Here is a 9,231-nt window from a genome sequence, read left to right as displayed (position 1 = left end):
CTCCAGGATGGACTATCTGTGTCTATGCAAATAAACCACAATTAAAAAGTCTCTGGCATGGTGAAATTAACATCTCTGCTCTCGTTGCTGCAGCATTTTTGTAGTACTGACTTTATGGCTTCTTGCCTTCCACATGACACAACCCAAGATTCCTCCCTTTGATAGTCTACATTTCTCATGAAACTCAATTTCCAAGCGCAAACCCAACTTTCACTAATCTGTTTCAATATACTAACAGGTACATTTATACATTGGGAAGGACACACATCAGGGTAGCGTGGATGGCTCTTACTTGAATTTGCCTCTAGCAGTTGCCATTTGAAACAGAGGAAGCAGAACAGAAATATCAAGGTCAGCATTTTTCAAACAGACTCCAACTTTGAATGGTATCATTTCCAGTCAATAAGAATAATTTAATCACAAAACCAGATTCCAACCCACCTTCCATCACACAGTCAACTTAGATTCCAAGGGAACAGGTTAAGGGCAACAGATAATACAGGAAGGCAAAGAGGGTAGGTTAAGCACACTTCACCTCCATCCGAGAGTGGTTGGACATGGCAGCATGGGACAGGAAGCAGGCTGCAGCCTCATGTGATCACCTCCAACTCCTATCTATATTACACTGCATTTTCTTTATTAATGGAGAATGTATTACTTTGAGACAAAAAAATGTGTCAAGAGGCAAATATTAATCAAGCTGTGGTAAAGTGAAACCAGGACTCATTCACCACCAAAGACGGAAGCTTTCTGTTTCTGTAGCTTGGCTCTGAGACAGAATATATCTAAAGCCTTCCTCCAGGTGCAGGAGGACTACAGCTCCCCGAGTTCCATGGGAATCTGTTCAGCCTGACTCAGACACAGATCTCCTCTGGGCTACACTAATTCTGCTTCTGGGAAAGATCCATTAGTACTCCCTTCCTTACTTTCACTGCAACTGCTGCCAGTGTACCTTGTGGATACTGGTGACACAAACACGTTCCCTTCACCTGGCAATGAATGGTTCTCTCTCAGCCTGAGTGTGTGCCAAGAGCAGCCTAATCTGCTCAAGAAATTATAAGCTGTATAGCTATTTGCACCGAAACCCCTGCAGAAACAGCCCTCCCCCACTTCCTTCTCTGCTAGCTTGCTCTAACAGCAGGCAGACACAAGTGAAAGGAAAAACAATGAAAAAGGAAACTTGGGAGGAACAGGTTAGAAGCAGAAGGAAGAAGCAAAAGGTCTGACACTGCAGACTGTATTCATGATGAAAAACATTTACACAAATAACCTAATTGCATTCAGTGGGACTGCCGGGATCAGTAAAAGTGCTACCAGTGTAAGCAACAATTGCAGAGGCAGGAAATAAGTAGGAAAAGAAAGAAAAAGGAAGCCCCACATGAATCAGACACCTGCACAGAGAAGGCAGTCTCACATACCCCAGGAAAAACAAATCAACCAAAACATTAACCGCCTTTGAGTTATTGCAGAAAATTCCCAACCTCTGCCTTGCTTCCTGGCACACAGCACCACAGAGGGAATTTGTACCACTGGCATCCTCTTCTTCCACCAAACAAAAATTCACAACAAAGGCAGTAACAGAGACCAGCTGGGCTGCAAGAGCAGTTTGGGCATTACCTGGGGAAGGATGAATGTCCACCCAGGTAGTCAGGGACATACTCATAGGAGATGTAGTAACTGCTCACACAGGGAGGAGTGTGGGCATCTCTTCCTGTATGAAGAGTTGAGGGAAGAGCATTTTGTATAGGTTATTCTCAGCAAGGAAACACAAGGGCCAGTGGTTTCCACCCAAATCCCACATCTATTCCAGATGGTCACTTCTTTCCTTATTTACAAAAAATGATGTGACATTGAAAACAACTGGATGTCCAGTAACTGTATTGCTCCATTTTCAGTGAGCTCTTTCAGGAATTCTCCAAACAGCTTCAATAACAGAGCAATTATAAGTTTATAAATCATTAAAATAATGCATTTATTTATCAAAAGCCCTCCTCCTAAAATGAAACACAAGAGAGCAATCCAATCATTCCAATGAACACATGCATTTGAATTCTCAGGGCTCACACTAATTGGCACTTTTCAAAATGTTTCCAGTTAGGTTTGTCCATAATCTTAAAAAAATCAAGATGTGCCTCTCTGAGATGGGCTGATGTTTGTGAAGCAGAACTATTATACCAGTGAAACCAGGGACTGAATGCAAAGTAATGATGGTTTAAGATCATGCATTAAAGATGACAGGATCTTCTGAAAACACCTCAAACATGAAACACTTGCAATAGTAACTTAAGAACTTATCTGAAAAACACACACTACCACCTACTGGCAATTACTCATAGATGTCATTTGCATATCAGTAAGTGCTAATAATATGCACACCTTTGATCTGCATGAACTTTGCCAGGACAAAGATCAGGCTTCATCTTTACAATTACTAGACTTGTATTTGAAGGAAAATATATTCCTGGGTATGCATTGCCCACAATGTGTGACCCAGTCAGTTTCTTCTTTTCAGTTAGACCTTAAATCAGATTAGCTCTTCATCTAAATAATTCTCACTTAAGGTTGTTGCTTTTGTCAGTGAATCCCTTTAATGGAAGATTGCAGGGTTGGTTTTCTTTTTGCTCAGCCATAGAAGTCTGGTAATGTGATACCACCAGGCTTACAAGCCTTGCCATTTTATACCCACTGTTCTGGAAACTGGACATAAATTATGAGGGTGGTATGGGAGCAGGGAGGAGAATCTGGGCAAGTGCTGCTCCTGGGTGTGACCTCTTTCCTGCTCCCATCACACAGAAGGCCACAGATAGAGGAGGTAACACCAGGCAACAACCACACTCAAAAGCGTTTTTTCCTCAAGCAATTCCTTGTCATCTCTCACCTTGCCCTAAGGTTCACAGTGATGCCATAGAAACATCTTGGAGGTAAAAATGCTGTGAGATACATGCCAGAAAGTAATATTAAAGGGCCACATGTGAATATCACAAGCATCATCTTTGCTGAGCCTGGATGACACGTTTTCCAGATGCCTACTGGAAAAAATTTGATTGCTGATGCGGTGCTGGCATGGATGATGCTTACTTCTGGACTTATATAGGACTTACACCAGCCAAAATACAAGTTGATGCTAGGACTATGTCAACAGGACCTGCAGCATGACTGAGTCCTTACCCGTGAAGGAAAGGTGTTAGGAAAGCTGGGACTGATCTTACTGAGTCACTCTATGACCGGCAGTGCACTCAAGCTCAGTCCTGGTGCTGCAGCACAGCTACTGTCACTTCTTCCACGAGATCACCTTCCAGAGCAGATTCTGGTATGTGGGTGGTCATGTCAGAAAGATTGGCTGGTCCTGCTGTAAAGGCCAGAGACTGAGACTGGGAAGAACTACCCCTGCAGTTCTACAGGGGCACCTGCCAACACAACACCCAGTTAAACCTAAGACAACACCTGCTCAAAAGTCAAACAAGCAACAGTAGAAGTGGATTGGCAGGTACTGTAGCCCTGAAGGAAAACAACCTTTTCAGTGTCTCATAAAGAAAAGATTCTATCTCACAATGGCATTGTTAGATATGTAAAACCTAACAAGCTGATATAATTAATCCAATTGATAGTTTAATGATATATTTTTAACCTTAGTCAATTAAATAATTTTTTTTCCTGTTCCTTGTCTCTTAATTAAACACAAGGTCTCCTGCTGGCAAGTATTAGACTAGCTCAAGACCAGCCTTCAGATATGCTCTGCTAATGCCTGACACTCAGCAACAGACACTTCTCGTTCTCTTCAATATGTGCATTACAAGTAGTATTTTAATTGGGCTCCAATTCAGAAGCCTGGAATGAGCTTGTGAGTCATTTTTACAAGTTGACTCACATGCTGCAAAACTGAAGAATTTGGTGTAGGGAAAAAAAAAGAAGAAGAAAACTAAGAAGAAAAAGCAGACGGTGGCTTTCTGCACATTGCTGTCACTGGGTGAGTTTGTCCCCGGTACCCAGCTGCAGTAGCACAGTGGGTACAGCAAGAGCATCACTTAGATGAGGATCTTTTGTCTGCAACTGTTGAAGAAAGGATGCTCTTAGAAGGCTTTTGTTTCATGAGAGCAGTGGTTAGGAGATTATATAAAGCATAATAATTTTGAGATTCTTTTCTCTTCATAAAAGTGGGACTGTCCTCTCCCTTAGGTGCCAAACCCACAGACTCAAAATTTGAGACAGATTACATTCTTTTCTTCTTGCACATCCCCACTGAGGAAACGTCCCACAGCTCCCACTGCACCCCTGTGAAAACTCCTGTTGTCTTTCTATTGTCTTTCTATTGTACTGGCTGCATTGCTTGTGCAACCTCACAGCCTCAAACAATTTGCATGGGTGCAAGGGATGGGAGCTCCATCGCAACAAAGCAAGTGGAATCAAACCTTTTTGCTGTGTTAGCTTCAAACAGTGGTAAAAAAAACTTATTTACTGAAGCAAGTAAATGTGAATTGCAAGACGGAGAAAATGCAGGTATGCTCAGTAAAAGGCTTTTTTGAACTGTCACTTCTGTGTGGTATAAGCACATTGTAAAATGTTTCTTTCCATATCCTTAGAGGAATCCACACAATGCACAAAGGAAAAGCAAATCCAGAGAAGGCAGAAAACGCCAGGGTATTTTTCATTGTCCTGAGGATAAATGCCAGAGCCTTTCTGGGACATTCAGAACATCTAGTCACTGTATCTTATTCAAGGGAAAAGCCATCTGTCAACAAACTAATCACTGGACAGATTCAGAGACAACCGAAAATAAAAAGCCAATACAAACGTGCAGATGAGGTTCCAGTCAGCAACTAGCCACAGAAAACAAACAAACCCCAGGCACAAAGCCTGGCGTTTGGGCTCAGCCATTTTTCAGTGAAGTCAGAAGCAGCAAGGGGAAAAATGCAAAGTGATTTTCAAATGCAGGCTTTCAAATGGATGAATGTGACTAAGGAAAGATGGGCATGAACCGAACCAAACCTGGCTCCAAATCCTACCCCACACCAACCAGTGACAGAACAGAGTAGGTACACAACTGAGCATGCCACCACACGTTTCTAGTACTAGGAGAAGCCCTACTACTATACATTGAAGCTTTCAATAATAGTGGACAACTTGCTGCTTAGCTCCTGGCTGAAAGCAGCCTTCTTTTTTGTTCATAAACAGGCACTGCTAAGGGAAATAATCCAAGTGAGTAATGTTCATAGTGGCCAGGATTCTATCAGCAATGAAAAGTGAAGCATCTGCCCCATATGTGGACCCAATTCTCATATTTTTTTCCATGACTGTCATCTATGACAAGGGACTTTATATGTGGATTGAGATCTTTGCCAGCTTTCCCCTCGAAAAATGAAAGCCATCTCCTGGGTCACCAAAAGTACACTTTCCTCAAGCACAAAGCCACAAAGGAGAACACTCAGCAAAGGAGTTCCTCAGTGATGAGGCTCTGTAGTTGCTTTGTTTTCTGAATCTCACTTTGGGATGTTCATGTAAACAGCAAAATGATTTCAGTTGCTTTGATTCTGCATCAGATCTGTTTTCCTACTTGTGAGAAAATTTGACAGCACAGACAAAAATCAGGGTGTTTCAGAACATGGGTGTGTGCCATGCTAAATACACAATTGACTTAGACCTCAGTACCAGCAACACAAAAGAAGTTCAGCCTTGCCCTAGCTGAAATCCACCTGAAGTAGTCAGAACTCCTGAGAGGTAAAATCATAATTGCTTCCTTCAAGGCATCACTTGAATAAAATTAAATGCATTTCTCCAAAAGCCCTCACTGGCATAGCAACTGATTGGCCCTTGAGGATTCCTATAGATACTTGTCATTCAGCATGAAATCAGGTCAGCAGCTAAAATTAAACACCCACCTCTCCCCTGCACTGCATGTGGAGTCATCGTTTTTAGTAGTGCTCAGCCTCTGCCTCCCCAAACAGGCTCATTCTTAGCACAAGCTCAAAGGATGTCTTATCAAGGAACACTGATGGATACAGTCGTTCCTGTTTCAAGATGAAACTGCTGGGAGTTAGACTCACAGTCCCTTTGACTCTGTCTGCATTGATTAGCTCTTGGGCAGCCTGCCAAAGCAGTGTGCTGCCTCTTTACCCTCACCACTGTTAATCTGCCTGAGCAAGGCCTGCAAGTCCTACATAAACTGCAATTTCTCTTCATTAGTGTGATTCTGCCTGCATGAATCTGATAACATATGGGATATTATGATAAAACAGCCTATTTCACCAATTCATTTTCTCCTTTATGAAGAGTATGAATGTACTGCAAGTGCATTGGACAGGATAAAACAGAGGAGTCTAGAGTACAGTTTATCTTTGATTTAGTTTCTCAGATGCAGATAGCTTTCCTTTTAAGTTCACATTTCCCAATCAGCCTGTGCCAATACATTATAAAACCTGCTGACTCTCTCCCTGATTTCCTCTAATGGGGCTGCACCACACTACTTGTCACTTGCCTAGACAGAGACTTTTAACGATGAACAGAGCTAGCAGATGCCACACAATGGAAAAAATGGGAGGTACAGTAACTGTTTAGTCAACCCTAATCACTGCCACAGTCTGACTAAGCATGAACATGAAACATGATCACAGCTTGACTACGGATTATGTAATTCCAAACATGTGCTTTATGCCCCCTCACTTCCTGCCTATTTCAGATAACACAAGTCTGTAGGAACAGGCAGCTTCTGCACAGCTGAATGAACGCTGTGTCTGGGAACAATATGGATGCAGGTGGACTCCTACCTACTCGTGAGACTGATCAATTAGCACGTCCCCATTGATGAAGCCCGCATGCCCTCTGCTGGTGCCTGCCTGCATGCCCAAGAACATCAACCCTCCGCAACACAACAGCCTTATAGAGAGGCTGCTGCGCAAGCTCCTGGGGCAATGCATTCGTGCTTGGACTGGCATGCTTCCATGTGCAACACAGGACAAAATGAAATTAAGACCCCCACTTATTCTAAACCTCACAGCTGTTTTGTCTTTAAAACTATTAGGTTGGTTTCATGCCCAGGTTCTGAGGGCGTTTTCTGCTGATGCATACCGTTATAATTGCACAGTGCCTGTCTCCTTCAGAAGAGATCTGGTATGCACTGATCCATTAAGGAGCTGCAGTAAGGGGATGTTGCAGAGGACAGAGAACACAGAAGCTTGCAAGAACTATAGGCTTGTTTTGAGCTGCTCCCAAGAGGAAAAAAAAGTTCAGCTTTCCAGGATTAATCCATTATCTAAAGCTACACTAACTCCTGGCTAATCTGTATCAATTGCTGAGGACAGACACATGCTGCAGAGGTCATTTTAATCGATTCTACTGCCAAATCAAGTCAAGATGCCAAGATCATAACTAAGGGATCATTAGCTTAACCCATCTGAAAGCCTTTTCTGCAGACCCTTTTAACTATACTATCAACCAAAAATAGCAAAGGTAGACCCTAGAAGAATATAAAATAGCTCTTTTTAACAAGGAAATAATAAAATATAGCACAAACCACAGGACAGGCAGGGGGAAAGATGCATCAAATGACAATAAATGTGCCCATATACTAGCAGCTGGTCCCAGTGTCCAGAGAGATGCTGACAGTCCCCTGCAGTTGGGTGGTTCCTAGGGGGAAGGGGACATGCCCAAGTACCATTCATAGATGGTAGTAGAGGAAAAAATACCTTGCTGTGCCCTAGACCCTGACAAATCTCATTAAAAAAAAAAAAAACTTTCATGCCTCAGTTATGGCATTTGAAACAACGAAAAAGGAAACAGCTGAGTGCATGGCTGACTCCTTGCCTTGGGAAGTGTGTTGGCATACACTGATCTGTTCTTGGCAAGTGCAGAGCATCACTGGCTCAGGTAGCACTGTGAGAGTGTATCAAAAGGGTTAACCACTGCATATCAAAGAGAAGGTGCAGGTATGAATGTAACTGAAAACTGGCTACCCCTGGGCATATTAAAAGCTGTGTAAATTTTAAACACTGCTCATCTACCAAGACTCAATTCTGAGTGCTGATGCAGTGACCTATGCCAGTGAGGTCTGGTTGCAGGAGGATGTTACTGTTTAGATGCATACCAAGAACTCCTGTCTACTCTTTCCTTTTAAACTCAGCAGAAGCATGTGAGCACAAACTGGACTGGAGTACAACTGCTGCAGAAGACAGAAATGTCAAACAGCTTGACAAGAATAGAAATCAGATTGTATTCTATCCTGCCTGGATGAAAGTGTGGCACAAAATTACCTATAGTAGCATCTTCTCCATATTTCTGTGATTTCACTTCATTATTAATCTCCAGTCTCGCTGCGGTCTCATCTGGACTAGAAGAGGTCACATCTAAACTTGGAAGCAAAGATGGCGTTAAACACAACTTTCTGACCCATGTGCTGATATTTCAGCTCTGTTAAAACATCATGATCCACCCTCCTGAAAGGAGTGAGGAGGCCCACTAACTCACAGGAGCTAACGCATTTTGAACCACGAGCCTTTTTACAGTCAGGGTACAGCAAATGTCTGCACTCTGTTGCTAATCATGTCTAGAAATCTCATTCTGGTTGTATATTCTCATTTAGTATTTGGTTGGACTGGGAAGAGACTGGATAATCTCCCTTTCCTCCTGCTAAGAAGATGCAAAGGAGAGACAAAAGCTAGGAGACTTTTTATACAAATATGTATGTGTATGTACAGAAAAATCCTGGGCAAACAGGAAAATCCTGCCTGAATCTACAAGCTTTTCTTTCTTCCTTTCTTTCTTTCTTGTCCATCTAATCTATCTAAAATGATCTATCTATCTAAACTGCTAGCCTCCATCTGAAACAAGGTGCTGGCCCAGGCAGATCTGGAGCCTGTCCCAGTAGAGCTGTCCTGGTGGAGCAGAAGGGAGAAGGGAGGAGTTGGCTCTGAGCAGCCTCAGTCCATAACTCTCTTTCTATGCTGCCTGCAAGCACAGGTGCTCTCCCTGCTGAAGGTTGCCTTGCCCACTGGTGGTAGCAATATAATTGTCAGACCAGGTTTCTCAACCAAACATGAATTTTCACATCTGGCCAGGTGGTTTCCTGATTTCCTCCTACCATCCTGTGTCGGTGTGAGCTGAAATTCCCCCCCCCACCAACAATAACCAGGCTAGCTCAGTCTGGAAGCAAATGAAAAGCTGTATTTACAAGCAGAGTCTAAAATCTACAATGAAATGCGATGAATATGTACAAATATACAAAATTCACAACATTCACAA

The sequence above is a fragment of the Indicator indicator genome, chromosome 16 (assembly GCF_027791375.1).
Source record: "Indicator indicator isolate 239-I01 chromosome 16, UM_Iind_1.1, whole genome shotgun sequence".
NCBI lineage: Eukaryota > Metazoa > Chordata > Aves > Piciformes > Indicatoridae > Indicator > Indicator indicator.
The sequence above is the reverse complement of the archived record's forward strand: the minus strand, read 5'-3'. Positions refer to the sequence as shown.